This window comes from Lutra lutra, chromosome 4 (genome assembly GCF_902655055.1).
Source record: "Lutra lutra chromosome 4, mLutLut1.2, whole genome shotgun sequence".
Taxonomy (NCBI): Eukaryota; Metazoa; Chordata; class Mammalia; order Carnivora; family Mustelidae; genus Lutra; species Lutra lutra.
The window spans coordinates 65704226-65729777 of NC_062281.1; the positions used below are offsets into that span (position 1 = coordinate 65704226).

The 25552-nt window shown below is 38.5% G+C and overlaps 1 long non-coding RNA gene across 1 annotated transcript; it reads left to right on the forward strand.

Annotated features, from left to right (window-relative positions):
* Positions 1–1403: 1403 nt before the first annotated feature.
* On the forward strand, positions 1404–24240 carry LOC125097761 (uncharacterized). Its single transcript, XR_007126603.1, has 3 exons — positions 1404–1527; positions 2440–2530; positions 24057–24240. It is a non-coding gene; the product is annotated as an uncharacterized LOC125097761 (long non-coding RNA).
* Positions 24241–25552: the final 1312 nt, after the last annotated feature.

Genomic DNA, 25552 nt, shown 5'->3' on the forward strand with positions numbered 1-25552 from the left:
CATCTTGTTTCATTTATTCTTTTCCTTCTCCCCAACCCCCCCATGTTGCTTCTCAACTTCCTCATATCAGGGAGATCATATGATAGTGAACAAGTAGATTTTTAAAATAGGTAAAAATAATCATGAATGTCAGGATTAACCAGCTTGATCTAATGGACATACATAGAACACTAAACAAAAATTGGAGAATACCCATTTTCCTCACATATGGAACATTTCTGGAAACTTCTACATCTTGAATTATGAGGTTTCCGCAAAAACACTGCTCTGCAGGATTCTATGGTTTCTATCAGTTTGCTAAGTTGTTTCTACTACTCTGTGGACTGAAATGCTAGGGGCCACCCTGGTTCAATCCAACTTGTTCAATATTTTTCAAACTGTCATGCATAATATCTAATCTCCCTCAGTCTCTGATGTTCTCACAGATACTGAACAAAGTTTTCCTCTGCCCTTCCTTTCATAAAGCTCCTCTTGATGGGGCACCTGGGTGGCTCAGTGGGTTAAGCCTCTGCCTTCGGCTCAGGTCATGATCCCAGAGTCCTGGGATGGAGCCCGGCATCGGGCTCTCTGCTCAGCAGGGAGCCTGCTTCTCCCTCTCTCTCTGCCTACCTCTCTGCCTACTTGTGATCTGTCAAATAAATAAATAAAAACCTTTAAAAAAATAAAATAAAAATAAAGCTCCTCTTGAGAGAAAGCTAAGATTGCCCATTTTAACTAGATTCCCAGGAAGTCTAAAGCAGCGTTATTCCTCAGTCATAGTAGATGCATCTAGAACATGTTTACTTGCTCTTAAAATCACTTCAATTCCCCACCCTGCAAATTCAATGAAAACCAAATTAAAAGATGATCTTCTGTTTAGTAATTTGCTCTTCATGCTGACTCTAAAATTTTTATAAGCAACAAATGTGTGGGGTTTTTTTTAATCTTCAAATACCTAATCATGTAGTACATAAAAATAATAGTTTTGAATGATACAAAATGTCTATATAGTATCTGATGTTTTACAAGCCAAAACTCTCCTAGGGATCATGCCATCTGTCTATGTGTATCAGAGTTCCATGGTCAAAGAGGTGATGAAGCAAAGGACAATAAAGTAACAAGGTTGAACTTCATCTGAGCCCTGTGCTTCTGAGAGCAGTGACAGTGAGAAACCTGCCTATCCCTTTGTAATTCTTTGTTTGAGAAGTGACAAAATGGCCAAACAGCTAACCAACTAACTGCAAAAGATCACCATGCCCCTTCATACTCTGAATTAAGACTCTTCCTGAAGGACTCTCGTGTTTTATAAAATCTCCAATTTTGTCCATCTTCTTTAAGATATTTATCATAATGAATGTTCTCTCTGTTGCAATGGCTTGAATAAAATTATTTCCATAACTGTCTGGAACATTTTGTCTTTCAGAATTTGGTGCTACGACCCAGGTAGTATTTGTCCCTGCTTCAGGATCCTGTTTACTCCTACCAGGTAATGAGACCCCTTCAGAGCTCTTGTGCTTCATTCCTGTGTGATGATCCAGGGACCCAAAAGTGAGCTCAGTTCCTAATCCTGTGTTCTGGACTCCTGTCCATTCATAGCATGATAAAGATTTGATTTGATACCTTTTGAGTACTTGCTTCATATATGGTGCCAGATTCTTCTGGTTTCATGGTCTGATCATTTTTGTGATTCCTGTAAATGTATCAGTGGTTTATAGAGATCTTGTGTTTTTGGCTGAAAGACAATCACCAATCTGGTGTTAGTCTTTTCTATTTATCTTTTTCCCTGTCTTGAGCTAAAAACAGCTAAGAATTTGTACCCTCTACTAATAAAACCTTATTTAGACCAGTGATATTTTGTTTCTGTGTTTTATGCTTGACTCATGGCTGAATGTTTTACAATAAAGTTATAAGCTCTCCATTTGTGTCTGTTTGTATGTTTATATATTTGTAACTCAGAAGGGTCTTTACATCTCATTGTGTAAGTGTATAATATTTTCCTACCCTTCATGGTATTAATAAACTAGATCATAAAATCTCTTATAGGAGCCCTACTCTGATTGACTTAGTGATAAAAATCACTTAAGCAAGCTGAATATTTCTAAAATTTCCAGATACTAAGGAAATTAAACCTCAAATATTTTCAAAGTAAAAAAAAGAGGTATCCTTATAGAAATGAACCCAGAAATGTTTTAAGAATTCAAGTGCACATAATTTAGGTAAATCCTTGGCAAATAAGATTTGTTTTGATTTAATTAAAAGCAGCTACCTATTTTCTATTAGATCAAAGTTAAGTATAATATGCATAGAGTGTTTTTTCTATTTTGGTAAGGTTTTCCTAAACATATACACATAAACAATTTAAAAAAAGATATGACTTCTACTAAATGTTTAAGATTATGAAAAATATGAATATGCTTAACCAAAATTGAATCATAATTTTGACAAATTTTATTTCAACAGTGTTTTAGACACTCTTGCAAAGAAAAGATGGACATCCACCCAAAATGTGGTTCAGATTGGAGACTGATGTTGCTACAGGAACACCAAGAAGGTAGGAATATTGCTCACATTAGGGGACTTCCTGGAGAGAGCAGGGCAGGCCTGCCAAACAGGTCCAAAGTGTCCTGACAGAGAAAAAGGAGACTGGCATGGGTCTTTTATGGTGGTTTGGGGGAGGGGCTGGAGTGAAGTTTCCTCCAAGCTGGCAGGGACTTGGCATGGTTTGAACTTCCCACCAGTAGCAAAGGAGGAAGCACTTGGTCTTTCCTATCAACTTGCCTAGAGTAGTCAAACATCAACTTAGGCAGACTCCTAATTAAAAACAGTGTCAGTGTTTTGTAATATGTGAACTTGAAGATAATTTCTAAGATTTTTAGGTAACTTAAGCCCTTGTATTGATATTAAATTGAGTTAATCAGTCAATATTTACTAGATGCCTAGATCATTTCTAAGTAAGACAGAATACTGAAACATTAATTACTAAGCATAATTTTGTTTATAGTTTTGCCTCTTATTTCTACGGTATAGAGAGAGTATGTATTTGGGTCCGTTAACATGTTCATTTTTGCTACTTTGAGAAGCTATACTATAAGGGATGTGTTCGTGTAAAAGAGATGAGAGTAGTTTTGCCTTAAGGTAAAATGACTTTCCAGAATAAGAGGAAAATGTAGGACAAAACCCAAATGAATACAGATAGCTGTGGAAAGTGTGCTGGAAATTTTTTTTTTTTCTTGTTGTAATGGTCAAAGCTGACTAAGTTTGATGGGTGTATTAGTTACCTTTTGCTTCTATAACAAATTACCACAACGAAGTAGCTTAAAACAGTTCAGAAAAGTCCAAAATGGGTCTCACTGGGCTAAAGTCAAGATAACAGGCTGCATTCCTCCTGGAAGGTCTAGGAGGGAATCCATTTTCTTTCCTTTTCACCCTTGTAGAGGCTTCGTAGAATCCTTGATTCATAGCCCACTTCCATCTTCAAAGCCAGCAATAACCAGTGGGTCTTTCTCACATTATATCATTCTAACACTGACTCCTCTGTCTCCCTCTTCTACATTAATTAAACAGCCATTGTGATTATGTTGGGTCTACCAGATAATCCGGGATAATCCTGTTACTTTAAGGTCAGATGATTGGTAACCTTAATGCCTTCTGCAATGGAATTAATTCCCTCTTGTCCTGTAACATAACATACTCAGTTTTCAGGAATTAGGAAGTGGGCATCTTTGAGGGGCCATTTCCCACCTACCACAATGAATTAATTATAAAATTTTCAAAAAGTTTCATAACAGGGACACCTGTTATGAAACTTTTTAAACCCGAGTGGTTCAGTCAGTTAAGCATCTAACTTTTGATTTTGGCTCAGGTCATCATCTCAGGGTGGTGAGATGGAACCCCATGCTGGGCTCCATGCTCAATGGGGATTCTGCTTGAGATTCTCTTTCTCCCTTTCCCTCTCCCTCCATGCACTCTCACTCTCTCTCTCAAATGATAAGTGAATAAATCTTAAAAAAAAAAAAGATTTCTGATAAATGTTGTATTGGTACAAAGACAGAATTTGGTCTTTTTTGTTAATGTTGAAAATTTTTTCTTGGATTATTGGCCTGCTCTAAGAAGTGGTTGTAAAAGATTATTCTGATTTTATGTAATCTGTCTAGATTACTGCCCAGATCCCTATGAGGATTCTAGGTTGTCTGGCAGCTGGCCCTTTCCCTCAAATTATGAAGAAGCCCTGTGAGCTGTAGCCCGAGGACTTCATATAAACCTCAAAGCACTCAACACCACAGCAGACCTGGGTCATGGGTCACAGCAGACATGCATCAGAGTTCCTTATGGATGTCTGGGCCAATAAGTTCTCTCCCTCTTCTTTGAGACATTCATTAATGAACATTCTCCCTACTGCAATAGCCTAGGTAAAACATTTCCTTAATTGTCTAGTACATTCTTTCACAAAAGCAAAACACCATCCTTAAATTACCTGTTTTCCAAGCTGACTTTTGCTTCACCTGAAACTCTTGCTCTGAAGAAGAAATATAGCTTGATCAGCTGTTCAGAGCATGGAGTCTGCAGCAAGTCTCAAATTTTGGCTCTGCCATTCATACTGTATGACCATGGGCAAGGGACTTGATCTTCCTGTGCCTCAATGTACCTATCCATAAATGGGGATGAGGAGGGGGATGATCATGGTGGTGATAGTGATTGGAATGTTGATGATGATGATGATGATGATGATGATAGTGATGAGGAGGAGAAGGAGGAGGAAGATGGTGATGGTGATGATAATGATGGAACCTACCTCCCAAGGATATTATGAAAGGAGCTCAGAACAAGTGCCTGGTTCAGATGGCTATACATACATCTGCTATTCTTATTTGAGGAACATCTAAGGCTCACCATGTCCTAATATTCTGAGAAAAGTTTATCCATTCTAATTTACTGAAATTTCATGCTCACCTTTAACCTCAGGGTTTACATGGCACATACATTGTAAAAGAATAATAAATATTGAGTAAGTTAATGGAATGGTGAATGGGTGGATTTTGGGAGGAAGGAAGGAACTATAGGTGAGGGGCAGGTATTATTATAAGCAAAAGATGCCTAGTTTTCATCAACTGTAGTATTTCCTTACAGTTAAATGAGCAATTTGAATTCTAAATTCTATCTCACAGATGTGTCATTTACTCTCAGAAATCAAATTAAATACATTTCTTCAAGGAAGTGTGTGCTACACAGGCAGCTGATAGGATCAAGACCACTGTACTCCATGTTCTGGGGTCAAGGCGTGTGAGGCAGTGTGACCTAACTGCAATTAATGACAGCTGTCTCTGGAAACCTGGTTTCTTTCCTAAGGTAGAGAGTATAAATTAAAATCTAGCCAGACTGAAATGCATCACTGCTCAACTGAGTAGAGAAACTTGAATTCACACTTTGATTTGTCAGGAAGACAGAAATGCTTTCAACATATAATCAGCCCCATCATTCTTCACACCAAATGGAAATACGCAGACTTATCCCGGCACCTAATGTGGGAAATCTTTTTAAACTTTAAAACAGACAGTAGAACTGTATGTCATTTTAAAAAATTAAGCTGTAATATGATATTCAGGTTATATTCTCTGAAACAAATCAATATTCCAGGCAATCAGCGATAACACTTGTTATATACTGCCCTCTAGTGGATTCCTGTAAGAATAATGTTCCTCAGAACGTTATTTCAAATAACCTATGCATAAGCTTTCTTTTCAATGGGATATTAGATCTTTGACATAAACTTTAAAAATGCATTTGAAAATACTAGATGATAATCCTCAAAACTATTTTTTGAAATCACCTTGTTTTAAAATTATCTGATGCCAAGGTAAAGTACTTATTTATTTCCCCCAGAGCTTGGCTCCCCGTTAGGAGATTGCCATAGTATTGGTTTATTTCTCTTTTGGCCCATGTTTTTAGCAGTCCCTCAGCCTACTACTACTTCTGAATTCACTCTGGGCAAAAGAGCGTTGTCTTTATACTTGTCAGAAGAAGCTCACATAGCTCCTTTAAACTGCCTTGACACTACGGGGCAAGCAACCATTTCTTCTCATTTTGCAAACAAAAGTCACAAATCAATGCTAAAGTTGAGAGTAATACTGAGATGCTCCCATTTCTGGTGCCGCCGAATGTGTGAAGTTCTGATAACTGGAAAGTCACACGACTTCCAGCATACTGTGATTTGACTTGTTCCATCAGAATTTGGTTTGAAGTGTCTGCCTTCTGCTTGGGTTGTGATCCCAGGGCCCTAGGATGGAGCTTTGTGATGGGCTTCCTGATCAGCAGGGAGTCTGCTTCTCCCTTTGTCCCTCTCCCCACCCCCGACCCTGCTTATGCTCTCTCCCTCACTCTCTGTCTTTCTCAAATTAGAAAATAAAATCTAAAAAAAAAAAAAAAAAAGAATTAGTTTGATGAAATATTACCTGTCTTTTCGTGGCTACTCAATTTCTTACTGCCTCCATTTCTGTAACATTTTCTGTTGTCTTAAAAAACATAAACAAAAAAAAAAAAAAACACAAAAAACCCTCACAGTACAGCTGTTCCTCATAAGGTAATTTTCTTCCTCATTTTTTTGGTGAACATTATACAGCAAACATTGTGCAAAATTGGGAACTTAATGTATGAGATTTTTTTCAGGGCAGGAAATTATGACGAATACTAACTAAATAACAGGACTCTCACAGGTTACTAATTACGTGGAAAAGATAATGACCAGAAAGACCTTTCTGGAAGAAAATTATTGTTTTTTTTTCTCTTTAAAGTAAGCATGACTGAAGCTAAGCTCAATTTAGTCCTCTAAATATACACATAAAATATGAAATCATTCAGCAGAAACTAGCCTCCTTCTAGCTGGTAAAAGACTTCTTTAGAAGTGGGATTCGAAAATATTGCTCTAGCAGTCATTCACCACCAGATTGATGAATACTGGAAATATGTTTGCAGTCTAATGAAATTTTGTGATAACACAGCACTTCAAGTCATGCTACTTGAGTTTAATTTGAATGCATTTCTATATTCTATTTGCTTATAAAAATAGTCCTTCAATCTTCACAATAATAAGTATAGGCAATTGTCTGGTTAACCTATAATAATATCCTCAATTACATTTTAAATATGCTATAACCAAACTTTGAGATAAAACTCTTTACAGAATGCCTTAACAAAAAAGATTAAGAGATGAAGAGGAGCTCTTGAAATTGACTGATTAAATTTGACTCTAGTGTAATTTGATATATTCACCATTTACTTATTCACTCTCTTCCTCTAAAAATATTCATTGAGCATCTACTATATACCAGAATGTAAAATGCAGAGTGTTCAAACATGATCAGGAAGGTCCTGCCGAGGAGGAGTTCAAAATTTAGTGGACAAGTCAGATGGGTAAATAGATTAATTAAAATACAATACAGTTCAATATTGTAATAGAGGAATGTATGGGTTAATATGGGGCATTTTACAGAAGGGGATTATTTGCATTTTAAAAAATAAGTGAGTTTGTTGGGTACACAGTCTGCAGTGAGCCTACTCAAAATGCAAATGGAGCCAGACACCAAAAAGGCTGGCTTGTACAAGAAACTACAAATTGTTCCATTTGGCTTGCATTAGGGCAGCCTGGAAGAAAAGGGGGGAGTTTGTTGGGTGGGTGGAGGTCTCCACATATTTCAACAGGTGCTTTGAAAAGTTTATGGAAACTTTTCCATTCTTTTTGAAGAATTTTAAGTAGAATAATGATATGATCAAATTTAAATTTTAGAAGGTGTACCCTGATGGAGGAAAAATGTGAGGGACATTTCATGAGCAGCAGGCAAACATGTTAAGAGGATTGGGGGTATTCCAAATATGAGATGATGAGAAATGCAAAGCCAAAAAGACCATAAATCTAATGAAATACATCTTAAGAAACTTAACATTTATTTTCCAGATTTACAAATTCTGTAAAGTGAGTGTTTTATAAATCATATCAAATCCTTTCTCAGGTGAAAAATGTATAGAAGTAAAATTTCTAATTGGAAATATAGCTACATATTATTAATACAAAAGGTGTTATTCATATTTGCTTATTTATTCTTTCTCATTGGGTATCATTCTGTATACCTTTTTGTTACTTATTTGTCCAATATGTAATCAGACCTGAATTTTGCCTTCTCAAATACATCCTGTCCCTTTCTAGGCTATTTTGGTCATTTAAAAAGCATTATTCATGGACCATTAGAAATCACTGAAATAAAATCAGTGGGGGGGAAGGAGTTAATAGGAGAAAGATGACAAGGGACACTGCTAGACACCTAGGATACAACACTGGCATGCCACAATGATGGAAGACAGTCTAGAAAAAAATGCACCGACCCTTAATTAGACAGAGCTAATCTAAGAATCATCTAAGGCACCTCAATCCTGGGCTGAAAATAGAATAAAAATGAGCCCAATTTCAATGCTTAAATGAAATTATACTGGGGGAAAAATAAGCAAAGCTCTTTATACTCTTTATGACAGTTGAACTCAATTTTAGTAGGGAAAAATTAAGAGTGCTTAGTTTAAAGGGGGAAAAAAGCAAATTTATGTGCGTTGTCATGAGTCAGGTACCCTGGAGCCTTCACTCCAGACTGGATGCAGAAGGCTCTTAGTTCAGAGCCCTCTAGGTGCCAAGTACTACGTAGTCATCTGCTGGCTGTGGGTCCTTGGACACATTTCTTAGCCCGTCTAGGCAGAGTTTCTTCATCTATAACCGGGTGTCATGGCACTATTGACATTTTTAGGTCAGATAATTTTGTTGCAGGGAACTCTCTCGAACATAATCCCAGACCCAGGAGATTATGAGCAAATTTCCTCATGTGAGGTGAATTTCCTGCCTGTGTACAGCCTCGTTTCCCCAAGATGACTGCTTACACACACATCTCCATATTGTGGGTCCCATACACCCAGGCTAAATCTTTGAAAAGAGCAATATTTCCCAAAGAATTAAAATCTACAAGAATGGCGTCCTGGCTAAAAACGGAAGGAGTTCACATTACCAAGTAAACATACAGGTTTTTAACCTTACACATCTGCATTTTATTCACTTTACAATTTTCCTTAAGAATCATGGAGTGAACTATTAATATTTGGGTAAATAATCTGTTGTTGTTCATAAAAACACAAGCACAGTCTGAATTCAAGTTTTTCTTTCTTGCTAGATAGAAATCATTTGCAGGCACATTTGAAGTCAGAATTTGCTGTAACTTCTACCATCAACAGAATGTTATGTTCATTTAGTTCATTGGTTGATTTTAGGAACTGAGTTCTAATTAGAACCTCTTGCTACAGATAGGAATTTCATCCTTTTCTCTTTCTTTTTAAATTTTGACTGCTAATTTTAGCTTGTTTTTAAAATATTTTATTTATTTATTTGACAGAGAGAGACAGTGAGAGAGAGAACACAAGCAGGGATGGGAGAGGGAGAAACAGGCTTCCTACCAATCAGGAAGCCCAATGCGGACCTTGATCCCAGGACTCTGGGATCAGTGCCCGAGCCAAAGGCAGATGCCTAAAGACTGAGCCACCCAGGCACCCTATCTTCTTTTTAAATCTTATAAGTTACAGAGCCACATCTGATGGCCCATTTAATGTAAGAAAGGTCTAGACTTCACTGTTAGAGGATTTCTTTTTCTTCTTATAGTCACACTTGCTAACTTCAAAACATCTTGAGCTTATCTTTTATTGACACATCTTCTCTATCATTACTTGCTCTGGATGAATAGTTGAACTTCCAGAGCTAAACTGTGGGATAAAAAGACATGTAGAGAGGGGCACCTGGATTGCTCAATTGGTTTAAGTATCCAACTCTTGGTTTTGGCTCAGGTCATGATCTCAGGGTCCTGGTACTGAGGCCCACATGGGGCTCTTCTCTCAGTGCCATGCAGTCTGCTGAAGATTATCTTCTTTTCCCTCTGCTCCTCCCACTGCTCTTTCTCTCACCCTTTCTCTAAAATAAATGAATAAGATCTTTTAGACAAAAAGACACGTAGAGAGAGAGAGTTACATACGAGATAAACATCGAGGATTTTATGGTTTTTTAATATTCAGCAGCACTTTTAATTTCTAAAGCAGATTTTAAAATAAAAAACGTGGAATTTAAAGCACAAAATTAAACATGAGTTGGGTGGCCTAAGACGCAGCTGAGGGATTCCAAAACTACCCAAAAAATGGGATCTGCAATCAGTATTAGTTCTCCAGCCATTGCTTCAAGTGTTGAGGACAGAGAAATCACTCCTGACCTCACTTACAGAGAGCAGAAGTCCTATAGGAAGCAGAGGAGGGTATTTAAATATCTTTTGTGACTTCTGTCATTTCTCTAGGCAGACCACTTTGAACATCTCCACGTGGTATGATCAGAGGCAGAAATAGAAAACTCTCAGGAATAGCTATTCCTCTTTCTGCTCTCATCAAGAATAACAGTATTAACAATTATAATCCAGGGGTGCCTAGTGGCACCTCTGCCTTCGGCTCAGGTCATGATCCCAGGGTCCTGGGATCAAGCCTCACATCGGGCTCTCTGCTCAGCAGGGAGCCTGCTTCCTCCTCTCTCTCTGTCTACCTCTCTGTCTACTTGTGATCTTTGCCTGTCAAATAAATAAATAAAATCTTTAAAAAAATTATAATCCAGGGTCCACTCCAAACTTTATGTAATATTTTGATAGTCTCAGTAAGCAGGCTAAATGACCCTTGCATAGTTACTTATCTGTATAATAACATGCTGATTTTGCCCCCAAATTAGAAATGCTTAACTTCCAGCAAATCTAACCAGGTGCGACGTCTGTATGTGGGGAGTCACTGCCAACATGGTGTGAGTTTATGGGTAATGGGTACAAAGAAAAATCTTCCCAAATACCTCTGGAACCCTTTTCTCAGGCATTTGGGCTTCATGTCTTTTTTTTTTTTTTTTTAAGATTTTGTTTATTTATTTGACAGAGAGAAATCACAAGTAGGCAGAGAGGCAGGCAGAAAGAGAGGAGGAAGCAGGCTCCCCGCTGAGCAGAAAGCCCGATGTGGGGTTCGAACCCAGGACCTGGGATCATGACCTTAGCCGAAGGCAGGGGCTTAACCCACTGAGCCACCCAGGTGCCCCGGGCTTCATGTCTTTGCGATAAAAGTTTGCTTCATCTGCAAAGTGGGAGTCATAGTCAGTATTCAGCTCTTTTAACAAGATAGTAAAATGAGATACACCTGGCAGGAGCCTAATGGGCTGAGCACTGCCATGGGAAGGAAGAAGGAAACTTAAAAAGGAATGTGGGCAAATGTTGAAGGCAAGCTTGCTCATGACACAATTTTTCCAAGGCCCACTCCATTCCAGTTCCCATGATTGCCCTCTTCTCTTCTCATTATTAAAGTTAGAATTGTGGAATATAAAAGGTCTTCTTGGGGGCGCCTGGGTGGCTCAGTGGTTTAAGCCGCTGCCTTCGGCTCAGGTCATGATCCCAGGTCCTGGGTTCGAGCCCCACATCAGGCTTTCTGCTCAGCAGGGAGCCTGCTTCCTCCTCTCTCTCTGCCTGCCTCTCTGCTTACTTGTGATTTCTCTCTGTCAAATAAATAAATAAAATCTTTAAAAAAAAAAGATAAAATAAAAGGTCTTCTTGGACAAGTTCCCAGGCCACTCAACCAAACTGACAATGTTCTACTGATCAGGTCTTTTGCTAACTCCAGAACTCATTGTTTGAAAGGAATAATTAAAACAATTTTATAGCCACCAGCCACACTGAGGATTTCAGTATTCTGCAAAGCAAATATGTCACCTGGAACTGCTATACAGCTTGAAGTGTGTATAACACCCCAATAAGTTTCCAAAATGTCATTAATTATTATTATTTCTCTGCAAGGGAATATATGAGCAAAAAAATCATTTTATAAGGACAATAACACTTCCTCTTAGCATTTGGTTCAAGATCTATTTCACAAGCTTGATTCAGAGACAAATAGTACTTCCTAAAGTGTTCCGGTAACACAATTCCAAACTATTACCTTTACAACTGAAATCTGAAATAACATTGTCTCTGGGAGATAAAAGACCCTAAGTCAATAAAAAAGAGGATGTTAATATTACTGTGTATTATTACTGCACATGTACCAAGTGCTTAGCCCATGTTATCCCATCTGGGGCAGAGACTCCTAGTCATCCCGTACAGCCACAATAGCTTTCTTACATACTATTAGTAATAAAGATAAACCTTTTTCAAGTTTTTATTTTCATTCCAGTTAGTTAACATACAGTCGTATTAATTTCAGGTGTACAATCTAGTGATCCAACACTTCCATACATCACCTAGTGCCCATCACAACAAGTGCCCTCCTTAGTCCCCTTCCCCTAGTTACATTCAAAGTAATGATTGATAGATATATATTCAGTAGTGCCATTTTATTACTTGTTTTGTTGTTGTTTCTGAATAGTTTCTCTGATCCTTCCTTGTCTTTCATGTATTGCTGATTTGGTTTTCTTTAGTGATGTATTTGGCTTTCTTTCTCTTTATTCTTTGCATATTCTTTAGTGGTTTGGGATACATGGTTATTATTAGGTTTGTATATAACCTCTTTGAATATAGCAGTCAATAAAAGTTGATCAGTGAAGTTTGAGCCCAGTTCTTTTCTCCTCCCTGTACTTTAGGCATCTTTTATTATATTTTATGCCCTCTTTTGGTGAGTTTCTTGACGATATTTTTAAGAGAAATATTTATTTTTTCTGTGTTTGTGTTCTTGAGCTCTATACTGTCACTTTGGGTCTCTCCTTTCCATTCAACGAGTCCCCTTTAGTATCTCTTGCAGGCCTGCTTTACTGGTCATAATCTCCTTAGTTTTTGTTTGTCTGGGAAGCTCTTTATCTCTCCTTTTTTTGAATGGTAGTTCTGCTGGATAGAGTATTTTCAGCTGCACATTCTTCCCATTCAGCATTTTGGATATATCACACCACTCTATTTTGGCTATGGTTTGGTTTCTATGAAAAATCTCCTGCTAACCTTATGGGTTATCCCTTATAAGTTACTGACTTCTTTTGTCTTGATGCTTTTAAAATCTTTTCTTTATCACTCTGTTTTGCCAACTTAATTATGATATGTTCTGGTATGGACCTGTTTTTGTTGATTTTGATAGGGGTTCTCTGTACCTCCTGGGTCTGGATATCCGTTTCCTTCCCCAGATTGGGCAAGTTTTCAGCTATATTTTCTTCAGATAAATTTTCTGCCCATTTTTCTCTCTTCTTCTGGAACTCCTATAATACAAATGTTACTATGTTTGAAGCCACTGAGTTCTATAAGTCTATTCTCACTCTGTGTAATTCTTCTTTCTCTCTTTTGTTCACTTTGACTACTTTCCATTACCCTGTCATCTAGGTCACTAACTCATTCCTCTTCTTCTTCCAACCTGCTATTCATCCCATCAAGTGTTTCTCATTTTATTGAGAACTTTATCTCTGCTACATCATGCTTCATCTCTGTGTTAAGGGTCCCACTTATGTGTTCTACTCTTTTCTCAAGTTCAGTGAATATCCTCATGATCCTTGCTTTAAATTCTCTATCAGGTATGTACTTATATCTGTTTCGCTTCAATCTCTAGCCATGGCCTTGTCCTGTTCTTTCATTTGGAATAAATTTTCTCTGTCTCCTCATTTTATCTGCCTCTCTGTGTCTGTTTCTATGTGTGAAGAAAGTCAGCTATGGCTTCTGCTCTTGCAAGTAGTGACTTTATGAAGAGGAGGTCCTGGAGTGCCCTGCAATGCCCTGTTCCCTAGAGCCTGGCACTTCAGGAGGGGACCCTGTGTGCGATGCTTACACTCTACTGTTGTGTCTGAGTCAGTTTTCCTTTCAGTGGGTTGTCTTCCCTCTCTGCCTGCTGTGGGCTGTGCTTGTTCTCTGTGGTGTTAGTGGGACATAGGCCAGTTCTGAGCCGTTGTGCCCTCTGGGGAACTTGGGAGTGGAGCACCTGTCTTATCAAATTTGTGTTGGGCCACTAGTCCTATGCTGGATCCCCCAAAGCCCTTAATGGCTGGGGGCTGCATGTTAGGGCAGTCAGAGGCATGAGGCTGGGGGCAGCAAATGACAGTGGTTGGGGGCACAAGGCTAGGCATGGGGTGTGGCAGCAGCTGCACCCAATAGCTGTGTGAGGTGTGCACACAGCTTTAACAGAGTTTACCCTGAGCTATGAGTGGAGGCTAGGAGGCTTGGAGTAGGCAAGGCCTCAGGACACCTTGTGAGTATGGTCCACTGCTTGCAGGTTAGGTAGCAAGTGTTTGTGTATCCTTGCCTCCTGTAGGTAGCTCTGTGTTTATGTTTTGGGATGGGGGAGGAAAATGGCCCCTGCCAGATCCCTCATTTTTAGAGAAGTTCCCCAATGTGCTCTGAAATCAGTATGAACAGATCTATCTCCCATTTGCCCCGGGCGGTGCGTAACTGCTGTTTTTATTGCCTGTTCATGCAGGCTGTTGTCTCTTTGAGGGTGGTGCCCCAGCTATCCCTTGCTTTCCCAGCTCGTGAAGCGCTGAGTCAGCTGACTTTTAAAGCTTCAGGATCTAAGTCCCACTGATTTTACACATACATGTAAATCTACCCCTCTGGGTTTTAAAGCCAAATGTTATGGTGATTAGTTTTCCCTGGGTGAGCTCCCCGGTGCCAGGGCTCATTTCTCAGTCCTCTCTGCCTACACAGATTCTTCGTTCCTGCCGGCAGCCTCCCTCTCCCTTTCTGACCTTCCTAATCTTTCAGATCCAGCTTCTTCTCTATGTTTCATTGTGGAGTTTGTTCTGCCAGTCTTTGGATCACACTCCATTTATTGACTTGGATGCTGATGATACCTAGTTATAGACATGGCACAGGGTGAGCTCAGGGTCCTCCTACTCTGCCGTCTTCCCAAGCTTTGAGTTAAAAATGTTGAGACCATAACTGCCTAACTGATGGCTGCAATTTAAAGATGACACTTCATCAAAAGTGTGAAAATATATCTAATTGCCAGACAAGGGGGTATGAGTGGAATGACGTGCACAGCTTCCAGGTCTTGTCCTCAGAGGAAAGGACACACTGATTACTTCCCTTTCGCCCAGCTCCCACTGCTAGGATGTGGGAATAGGCATCTTAGAGCACTACTGAGTACTAAATATTGATAAATTTTAAGCAACAGGGTAGGAGCCTGGATTCTGAGGATCAGACAGCTGCAACCCAAGACTGAACTGTGTATTGGGACTTTTGCATTATAGAGAAACAAACATCCATCTTGTTTAATCAATTGTTATTTTAGATCTGTCATTAGCACCAAAGCAACTCCCTGATAAATCATTCCATCTTCACAACAATCCTAAAAAGGAAGGGTTATTATCTCCATCATACAAATGAGGAAATTGTAAAAACAAAACAAAACAGAAACCTACCAAGTTTCCAGAACCAGCAAGTAGCAAACCTAAGTCTAAAACTCAAACCCCGGGGGTGCCTGGGTGGCTCAGGCAGTTAAGCATCCAATTCTTAGTTTTGGCTCAGGTCATGATCTCAGGGTCCTTGGATTGAGCCCCACATTTGGCTCTGTGCTCAGCCGGGAGTCTGCTTGAAATTCTCTCCCTCTATTCCTCCCCCTACATGTGCACTCTCTCTCCACCTCTCTCTCTCTCTCAACCTCTCTCAAAATAAATAAATTTTTAAAAATCTTTAAGACCCAAATCCAGCTTTCTACTGTATCACTAAAACTGCAAACACAGTTTTATGCTAGATCTGGCTTTTTATGGCCTTGGAATTGTCCTACTTACCCCATTTCAGCCTCAGTTGAGTTGTTGTGAAGATTAAATTAACATAAAAATATGTAAAATATTTAGACAGTGAATGACACATGGTATTATATAGTTTATCTATTATAACTGTTATCATTATCATTATTAAGCTTCTTCTAATTTCAAAATCCTCCAATATTTATTCCTGGAGAACATAGGTAACCAACTTCAAATTCAAACAAACTGAGCTAAAAGTATAGAATTTTAGAGACACGTGTACCTTCAGTTTAAGAAATTGCAAGAACATGGGGGCACCTGGGTGGCTCAGTGGGTTAAGGCCTCTGCCTTCAGCTCAGGTCATGGTCCCAGTGTCCTGAGATCGAGCCCCACATCGGGCTCTCTACTCTGCAGGGAGCCTGCTTCCACCTCTCTCTCTAGCTGTCTGCCTCTTTGCCTACTTGTGATCTCTGTCTGTCAAGTAAATAAATAAAATCTTTAAAAAAAAAAAGAAATTGCAAGAACAGTCACCCAGTAACCTCTAATATTAGCTGTGTGAGGAACCTTTGACTGTTGGAGCAGGCAGGTCTGTGATATATCTTTTCTGCTGAGATTTCTAAGATCCTCTTAAATAAAATTCACTGAGATTTCTGGTTGATTTTTTGCTATAATAGTATAGAAGGGGCTGAGTTTTTTTTTCCCTCCAATAAATATTCTTTATGTCTCTTAGAGATCAATTGTCTGATTCTTTGGCTAGCTGTATGCTGACCAGAAGAAACACGGCATTTCAGCCTCCTTGCAGCTAGGATGAACATGGTCATGAACAGAAATGAAACCTCACTTTACCATTAAACAGAAGGCTGTACCTTCTCCTTCCTCTTCCCCTTTTTTCTGTCTATGGTATGCTTCTTCCAACCAAAACCACCTTACAAAAGTCGACTGTTAAACATTCAAGAATCTAGCAAGCCAGTTATTAAACTGTTGGTAGTTTATTTTTTTTTTAACTGTTGGTAGTTTAATATCAGCCATGAGAGAAGTGTTTACCACATGGAAATCCATAAATCCAATCAGAGCCAATGTCCCCCAGCTGGGGACTTTTTTTTTTTTTTTTTTTTTTTTTTTTAACAGAATAAGTTTACCAGCACCGTTTTCCTTGCTCTCTTAGAATCAGGATACTTGAGTAAGATCGGTGGGCCTGTATGATGAGGGCAGGTTCCAGAGATGAGAAAACAAGGAGGAGTCAGAGGTCCTAATGCGGAACAAAGCCATTGTGCCCGCTTAGGCTCTCTGGGTGAGTCACACATTTATATCTAGCTCAGTGATTCTCAGTAGGGGACAACTTGGCCCCCCGACCCCAAGAGGACATTTAGGAGACATTTTTGGTTGTCATTAACTGGGACAGTGTGGTTACTTCTGGCATCTGTGGGTAGAAGCCAGTGATGTGGCTAAACATCCTACAATACACAAGAAAGCTCCCACTTCCAAGAATTATATAGTCTAAAATGTCAACAGTGCCAAAGTTGAGAAATCCTGATCTAGTGCAAGCCACTATTTTGTTGGATTTCTATTATAGCCAGAAAACCTGTAGCCTAGATAATAATATAAATATACAACTAAAAGCCCCAATATCCTTTTGTATAAATACAAATGCATACATACACTCATACATAAATATATATGTACATGCCCTTATATAAGAAACACTTTTTAAAATAAAATTTGAAGGAAACCACTTATATAATGGGTTTCTTAGCATTTTTCTACCTTTGAAGCATTCAGTCCTTGAAATCTCTGAACACTCTTCTGGACAACAGAAGAGGTAATTTACCAAGTGACTGGAGAGGTCTAAAAGAGTTAATCCTTCTTCAGAAAATGAGTAACTCATTCCTACCCAGAATCTTATATGGGGAGCAAGAGGTGAGGGTGTTAATATTTTCCTTCCAAGAAAGTGGTAAACCTGAGGTGCTCCCTGGAATTTCCTCCTGAAATTACACCAAGGATGTTATTGAATTTGACCAATAGAGCTCTTGGGATCACATAGAAGTAAAAATGGATTCTGCAGAAATGTCCACTGGGGAAATAAAAATGTTGACAAAGATAAAGAAATAGAAATTTAAGCTATCCATAGATGTTCTGTTCAAATAAAACTGAAAATGTATATTCCATAAGACCAGAATGAACCTGAGGAAGAAAAAGCAGTAAGTACTTTCCAGTCTTTATGTAAAGGGGAAAGGGACAGAGTTCTGATTTCTCCAAAGCAAATAGATTCTTTTTGGGATTAAGTATTAACAAAAGTTATATCATTTATATCATGTGAATTGTATATCTATAATGTAAATTATATAAGTGTGTATGTATGTGTATGTGCATGTAAACTAAACTGATGAGTTCTAAAATTTCAAACATAATTATAATAAAAATCAGTTTAACCTGATTTTATCACTCATATTTTACCTCATCAAGGAATCATACTTCTTCAAATAACAGTAACCTTTTTCCTGTCATTCCAGACCCACCCTCTGATTTCTACTCCTTAACCCCAGCTGACTTTTTTCTTTCTAACTTTCTTTGTCTAAAATTCATCCCAGTCTGTCATTTCATCTATCCCTCACCTTCTTGAGTAAAATTAACTGGTGTTTAAAGTTGTCATGTGTACTGTCTCCCAACAATGTCTAATATTCACCATCATTATCATTTATAATCGAGGCACTTCCTTCCCAGCCCCTCAATTCAAATCTTTTTTTTTTAAAGATTTTATTTATTTATTTGACAGACAGAGATCACAAGTAGGCAGAGAGGCAGGCAGAGAGAGAGGAGGAAGCAGGCTCCCCGCAGAGCAGAGAGCCCGATGTGGGGCTGGATCCCAGGACCCTGGGATCATGACCTGAGCTGAAGGCAGAGGCCTTAACCCACTGAGCCACCCAGGTGCCCCTCAATTCAAATCTTTTACTGATTTTTCGAGTTTTAAGGTTTTTATTAATCTCATCACCACCAGACATATACTTATTGAATAGCTTCTATGTGCTGATGTTCTGGAGGAAACAAAAATGAATCAGACAGGCCCTTCTCTACAGAAACTTAGTCTATTAAGGGAGTTCAGACATTTTAAAGAAATTAAATTTCATTACATCATGTTTGAAGAGGACATCATTATGGCTTAATGAATCAGCATTATATTAAAGTGACCCATCGTGCCTTATGTACATATATTCTTGAGTTTTTATGCTAATTAACTCTCTTTAGGATGCTTGCTTCTTCAAAGAAAGGGAAATATTTAATTTTAAAGAATCTCTAATTCCTCTTCATAATTTTCTATACAGTAATTATGACTATTGGTTTCCCCCATGTATGTACAAATTCAGCCTTATAAATGTTAACATATACGTGTAAAGAGCAAACAAAACTGCAGCCTGCATTCCACTTCTGACTCAGAGATTGCAAACTGGCACCCGAGTCACTTCTAAGCCCATATATGGTTGAGCACATACTCTCATGTTTTTTAAAAAGTATTATTTTCCATGCTATAGGCAATTTATCACGCACATTATTAGTTCTGTACCTTTTCTTCTGTTGTTCCTCTGATCTTCAGGTTTGGGCCATTACCTTGGCCCTTTCAGATATGCAGATTCTTCCCATTCTTCAAAACCTGGAGACCCAAGCACTGCTATAAAGCTTTTCTCAGTTGCACCAGTTCTCCATGATCTGACTCTACTCCCTTTCTGTTATCCGTATCATTTATTTATACATCCTCTTTTTATATGTGAGGTCATTCATTGAAAGATTCATTCATTCTTCATCTCTAGAAGTTGCTTCTCCTGCAGAGACAAACTGACCAAACTCATAAAACCATATACACACATATGGTACCTGAAATAGCAACAGGTACGATATCTGGGTAACACCCCCACCACGTATTAGTATAGGAAATTTACAACACAAATGGAGCACTAAGACATTTTTTCCGTCATGCATAATTTTAATTATTAGCATTATTTATGGTGCAGTTTGTTGATTCTTTATACACAATGCATCACTATTATTCCCAAATAATTCTAGAGGTCTTGCTCCATTTGTATTCTTAATTTTCTGAACTAATACATGACTTGGATACCACCCAGATATCATATCTGTTGTTAATTCAGGTACTATATATGTTGTGTATGGTTTTGTGAATAAAAAAACATCATGATCAGAATAATTTTTCTTGACTAAAAATGATAATATTTGTTTCATTCAAGCTTTCCTATAAGAAATTAAACTAAGTGATCACCAGTTGAAGGCATTACCAAAAATATTCTTTTTAAAAAAGATTTATTTTTTTATTTAAGAAAGAGGGGGAGAGAGAGATTGCCCTCAGGTAGGGTAGGAGCAGAGGGAAAGAAAGAGGGGAAGCAGACCCCCACAGAGGGTAAGAAAGAGGCAAGCCTGATATAAGATTTCACCTCCAGACCCTGAGATCATGACCTGAGCTGAAATCAGAAGTCTTATGTTTAACCAACTGAGCAACCAAGGCACCCTAACAAAATTATTCTTTCTTTTTTTTTTTGAACAAGGATATTTCTTTATTTAAGGTGACAGAAACTTGTCTGAAATTTAATGTCAAACTGTAGCCTAAAAATGCCAAACACTCCCATACAACCAGTAGTTGAAGATTTTGAGCAACATCAATAAAATATATCCTACAGATCACAATATACATAAAAAGTGTGAGCCACACACATTATTAAAATACACAGCCTAGGGGCACCTGGGTGACTCAGTCTGATAAGCCTCATACTTGTGATTTCAGCTCAGGTCATGATCTCATGGGTCATAAGAGTGAGCAGACCACTGGGCTCCCCATTCAGCAGTGAATCTGCTTGAAATTCTCTCCTTCTGCCCCTCTCCCAACTCGTGCATGCTCTCTTTCAAATAAATATTTAAAAATAATAATTAAAAAAATAAAATACACACCTTATTTCTAAATCAGCATTTGTTTTTTTTTCTTTTTTTAAAAATTTTTATTTCTTTTCAGCGTAACAGTATTCATTGTTTTTGCACCACACCCAGTGCTCCATGTAATACGTGCCCTCTCTAATACCCACCACCTAGTGCCCCCAACCTCCCACCCCCCGCCCCTTCAAAACCCGCAGATTGTTTTTCAGAGTCCATAGTCTCTCATAGTTCACCTCCCCTTCCAATTTCCTTCAACTCCCTTCTCCTTTCCATCTCCCCTTGTACTCCATGCTATTTGTTATGCTCCACGAATAAGTGAAACCATATGATCATTGACTCTCTCTGCTTGACTTATTTTGCTCAGCATAATCTCTTCCAGTCCCGTCCATGTTGCTACAAAAGTTGGGTATTCATCCTTTCTGATGGAGGCATAATACTCCATAGTGTATATGGACCACATCTTCCTTATCCATTCGTCCATTGAAGGGCATCTTGGTTCTTTCCACAGCTTGGCGACCGTGCCCATTGCTGCTATAAACATTGGGGTACCGATGGCCCTTCTTTTCACTACATCTGTATCTTTGGGGTCAATACCCAGTAGTGCAATTGCAGGGTCATAGGGAAGCTCTATTTTTAATTTCTTGAGGAATCTCCATACTGTTCTCCAAAGTGGCTGCACCAACTTGCATTCCCACCAACAGTGTAAGAGGGTTCCCCTTTCTCCACATCCTCTCCAACACATGTTGTTTCCTGTCTTGCTAATTTTGGCCATTCTAACTGGTGTAAGGTGGTATCTCAATATGCCTTTAATTTGAATCTCCCTGATGGCTAGTGATGATGAACATTTTTTCATGTGTCTGATAGCCATTTGTATGTCTTCATTGGAGAAGTGTCTGTTCATATCTTCTGCCCATTTTTTAATATCATTGTCTGTTTTGTGTGTGTTGAATTTGAGGAGTTCTTTATAGATCCTGGATATCAACCTTTTGTCTGTACTGTCATTTGCAAATATCTTCTCCCATTCTGTGTGTTGCCTCTTTGTTTTGTTGACTCTTTCCTTTGCTGTGCAGAAGCTTTTGATCTTGATGAAGTCCCAAAAGTTCATTTTCACTTTTGTTTCCTTTGCCTTTGGAGACATATCTTGAAAGAAGTTGCTGTGGCTGATATCGAAGAGGTTACTGCCTATGTTCTCCTCTAGGATTCTGATGGATTCCTGTCTCACGTTGAGGTCTTTTATCCATTTTGAGTTTATCTTCTTTTTTTTTTAATTAATTAATTTATTTATTTATTTGACAGACAGAGATCACAAGTAGGCAGAGAGGCAGGCAGAGGGAGAGAGAGGAGAAAGCAGGCTCCCTGCTGAGCAGAGAGCCCGATGTGGGGCTCGATCCCAGGACTCTGGGATCATGACCTGAGCTGAAGGCAGAGGCTTTAACCCACTGAGCCACCCAGGCGCCCCTCGAGTTTATCTTCTAATAAAACTATTCTTAACATTCTTTCACATATCCCTTCAATGCTCAGATAAAGGAAAAACTTACCTGAATGAAAGAATTAGAATGACCATCCTTACGCTGGGTTTATTTAGGTATGTGGAGAAAAAAACAAATCCATTTAGTTTAGACAAAATAGCAAATGAACTTTTCTGTTCCATACAGGTGATGGAAATCCCACTGGTGTATTTAAAATTTCTAAGAGTTGGGGTGCCTGGGTTGCTCAGTGAGTTAAAGCCTCTGCCTTCGGCTCAGGTCATGATTGCAGGGATCTGGGATCGAGCCCCGCATCGGACTCTCTGCTCAGCGGGGAGCCTGCCTCCTCCTCTCTTTCGCCTGCTTCTCTGCCTACTTGTGATCTCTGTCTGTCAAATAAATAAATAAAATATTTTAAAAAATAAGTAAATAAATAAATAAATAAAATTTCTAAGAGCTCTCAAGACCTAGGGATCACTGTGCCGCAATTATAGAGCAACCATAGGTATTCCCAAATTCATTGCCTTTTCCCTTAACTATTTTGCAACTAAAAGAGGAAAATGGAAGCAAAATACAATTTCCCTACTTTCATGTCAGTGTCTTGGCATTCTTTTTGTGGGAGCTGATTTCAAAAGAGGGATACCTAACCCATGGCATGTAGGAGCCCATTACCAAACTTCTTGTGAATGTAAATATCACAGTACCAGAAGACGTTGAAATTATCTGTTTTGAAAAATACATGCTAAACTTTTACTAATATGCCTATAAATGGCCATGAAACAATACAAATCATTTTCTCAGTCATATGCCCAACACACAGGAAAACTGTAATAAACTAATTACTCATGCATAACTTTAATTATTATTTATGGTGAAATTTGCTAATTCTTTACATAAAATACATCATTATTATTCCTAAATAATTCCTTAATATAAATGCAATATTTATAATGGATATATATAATATATTATAATATATATAATATATAGGATATATAATGGATCAATATATATATATATAAACATTTGGTGTAGAACCAAGAAAAAAGAATGAAACAAAACAACCTCACCTTCTCAAAAGTAAAATGAAACCTAATCCCTAGTCACATTTTAGATTAAAATTTTTATTGAAGGATTTTCTTTTTTTTTTCATTTTTTTAGATTTATTTTCAGTGTAACAGTATTCATTGTTTTTGCACCACACCCAGTGCTCTATGCAATCCGTGCCCTCTCCAATACCTACCACCTGGTTAACCCAACCTCCCACGCCCCGCCCCTTCAAAACCCTCAGATTGTTTTTCAGAGTCCATAGTCTCTCATGGTTCACCTCGCCTTCCAATTTCCCTCAACTCCCTTCTCCTCTCTAACTCCCCTTGTCCTCCATGCTATTTGTTATGCTCCACAAATAAGTGAAGGCAATGGATAAGGAAGATGTGGTCCATATACACTATGGAGTATTATGCCTCCATCAGAAAGGATGAATACCCAACTTTTGTAGCAACATGGACGGGACTGGAAGAGATTATGCTGAGTGAAATAAGTCAAGCAGAGAGAGTCAATTATCATAAGGTTTCATTTTGTTTTTATTGTTTTTAATTAAGCTTATTTCTTCCTAAGCAATATATTTGTAAATCTTTCTCAGGAGGACAATTACTCATATTGACAAAGTGCATTATGCTAACTACAGCATGAAAGGTATGCTCTATGACAAATGCTCTGATTTAACATTGGTAAACCAACTAGGTCAAGCAGCAACAGAGAGACCAGATTCCATAGGCATTTAGACTCTCTTTTTTAAAGTAGAGTTGAGGTGGAGAGGCAGGTGTGCAGAAGACTCTGTAGATATACACAGAGTAGGTGTGACTTTGTGGTAAGATCTTACCCATGAATGTACACCAGTACCAACTGGGGTGGTTCTATACTGCCTGTTCCTTCTCCAGCAGCCAGAGGAAGACTGAAGACCATGTGGGATGTTGGGACCTCAAAATTGGAAGAGCTTCAGTGCCTGAATCATTACCTGGAAAAAGCTGCTTCCTGACTATGAACACAAACCCTCACTTTTACAGGAGCAAAAACATTCATTTTGCTCAGCCACTAGATTTTGGTTTTGTTGTTGTTGTTTCGATATAGAAAATATAGTTAACTAAACTGTAGCCCCCAGCCCCTTTTAGACAGCAACTGGTCATCTACAATAGCAATAATGTTCATACTATTGGATTATATTATAAAGTCATGACTTTCAGTGAGCCTGGGTGGCTCAGTTGGTTGAGCATCTGACTCTTGGTTTCAGCTCAGGTCATGATCTCATGGGTCATGAGATCAAGTCCTGTCTCAGGCTTCCTGGTGAATGGGGAGTCTGCTTGAAGTTTCTCTCCCTCTGTACCTGCCCACAACTTGCTCTTTCTCAAACAAATAGCTAAATCTTTAGAAATAAATAAATAAACAAATAAATAAATAAACTCATGACTTTCAATGAACATTACTATTATGTTGATATTATATCATGATATTGTCAATTACAACCGAAGTTTTTATTAAAATGGAAGTGATTTACCCTTGTGAAAACTCACCATTCTCTAGTTATTTAGTACATAATTTAGATATGCACAGATGAATATTTTAGTATATCTGATGTGAAGGGTTCTGTTTTCTTCCTATGTCTTCTCATTTGAAATATATTGAGCATATAATTCAAAGAATCAAATTTTTTTAAAGATCTTATATCTTAGATTATATATTTATATATATAAAATCTTACACATAAGATTATATAAATAAAATAAAGATTTTATTTATTCATTTGAAAGAGAGAGAGTGAGAGAGAGCATGAGAGGGGAGAAGGTCAGAGGGAGAAGCAGACTCCTCATGGAGCTGGGAGCCCAATGCGGGACTCAATTCTGGGACTCTGAGATCGTGACCTGACCTGAAGGCAGTGGCTTAACCAACTGAGCCACCCAGGTGCCCAAAGAATAAAATGTTTTAAAGCGGTTTTTCACAAGTATGGCTGTGATGGTTAATTTTATATGTCAACCTGACTGGCCATGGGGTATCCAGATTAAACATTTCTGGGTCTATCTGTGAGGATGTTTCCAGACAAGATTAGCACAATCTCAGGAAAGCAGACCGCCCTTCCCAAGGTAGGTATGCATCACCCAACCTATTGGCAACTGAGATAGAACAATAGTCAGAGAAAGGAACAATTCACCCCTTTTTCCTGCCTCACAGTTTGAGCCAAGACATCTTATCTTGTCCTCTCCTGCGCTGGGACTGGGAGTTACATCACTGCCTCCCCAGGCCCTCAGGACTTTGGGCTTAGGGCTTTGGCTGAATTATACCACAAGCTTTCCTGGTTCTACAGCCTGCAGATAGCCACCTTGTGGGACTTCTCAGCTTGCATAGCTGTGTAAACCAGTACGTCATAATCAATAAACAAACA